Source organism: Miscanthus floridulus, chromosome 1 (assembly GCF_019320115.1).
Source record: "Miscanthus floridulus cultivar M001 chromosome 1, ASM1932011v1, whole genome shotgun sequence".
In the NCBI taxonomy this organism is placed as follows: Eukaryota; Viridiplantae; Streptophyta; class Magnoliopsida; order Poales; family Poaceae; genus Miscanthus; species Miscanthus floridulus.
Genome location: NC_089580.1, coordinates 114,552,082 through 114,553,492, shown reverse-complemented (window position 1 = coordinate 114,553,492; position 1,411 = coordinate 114,552,082). Strand labels below are relative to the sequence as shown.

At 60.0% G+C, this 1,411-nt stretch overlaps 1 pseudogene; it reads left to right on the top strand.

Annotated features, from left to right (window-relative positions):
• The first annotated feature begins 269 nt into the window (after positions 1–269).
• LOC136461716 (ethylene-responsive transcription factor 8-like) lies at positions 270–1,181 on the top strand (annotated as a pseudogene).
• The last annotated feature ends 230 nt before the right edge of the window (positions 1,182–1,411 follow it).

The following is a 1,411-nucleotide window of genomic DNA, read 5'->3' as shown; positions in this document are numbered from 1 at the left end:
TGTGATTTTGCCCCTGTTTTTTCAACTTTGTGTTTTTACCCTTGCTATTTTGAACTGAACTATCCGTCTACCCTTACTTTGAATGTCCGTCTAATCCCCGGTGAATAGATGAATTAAAAAAATTCTAAACCTAAAAAGAAAATACCAAATGCCTAGGCTGCCCCTTATCCCTTCTAGGCTGTTCCTCGACTCCTCCAAAACACATCGGAGAGGGAGCGGGCGGCGCGGTGCCTGTCGGCGGCGCGGGCGTGCGGCGGCGCGGAGCGGGCATGCTGTGCACGACTGCTGCTCTCGGGTACGGGACCGGGAACAGGCAGCGCGCATCAGGAGCGGGCGGCGGCGGCTCCCGGTGGTAGTGCCCTGACGCACAGTTGGGCTGCAGGGTGGGTGGGCGCGGCGGCCGCACGGCCGGGCTGCAAGGCGGCAGGCCGCGATGTCTGTGTGCAGTGCGAGCGCGCGGCCTCCTCGCCGGCCGCGGCGTGCGGAAGCGGCCGTGGGGCCGGTACGCGGTGGAGATCCGGGACCCGTGCGGAAGGCGTGCTTGTGGCTGGGCACCTTTGACACGCCCAGGCAGGTGGCGCGGGCGTACGACGCAGCCGCGTGCAGGCTTTGCGGGCTCGGCGATACCACCAACTACCCTGCCGCCTCGGAGCCGATGGTGCTGGCGGAGGCTCCAGTGGCGAGCGCGAGCACTAGCGGGAGTGCCGTGGTGTACGAGTCGTCGTTGTCGTCGTCGTCGTCCTCATGCTCCCTGCTGCCACCGCAGGAGTCGCTGGCGGCGGTGACGGTGGCGGTTGCGGCGCCGCCGGCCCGTCGCTGGACCTTAGCCTCGCGCTGCCGGCTTTGGCGGCGGCCGCAAACACGTACCAGCTGTTCATGGACCCAACGGCGGCCATGACGCTGGTGCTGCTGCAGTTGCTGCCGCCGAAGAGCGAGGAGGAGCAAAGCTGCTCTGGTTTGTCGTCGTCGTCTATGGTGTTCAACACGGCGCCGCCCATGGGCCTGGGGCTGGACCTCAACCTGGCGCGCTGCCGCCGGCCGAGATGGTCATGTGAATGTGATTGCCGCCGTCCAGGAGACTCTAATCGATCACCTTGCGTGCTAGTGTGCTGCAATTGGACTTGCGCTCTGATTATGTTGCAACTCCTTGTTTGAATATGTAGTTTACTAGTTTCCGGGTATAGTCAGGTGCCTGTCTTTTTAAACATGTGGTTGTGCACAGTTACATGCCCAGCAGAGTGGAATCTACTCATCGTTACATGTGTTGGCTCTTGACATGCTGCCATGTGTTCCATTTAGGCAGGAAATATCTCTAATTTGATGCTCACTTCGTTTGTTCCCTTTCTGGTACATTATTTTGTTTTTGTGGGGTCTTCTGAATTGTGAATCATGCTTTGAAGCTGCATCCTGT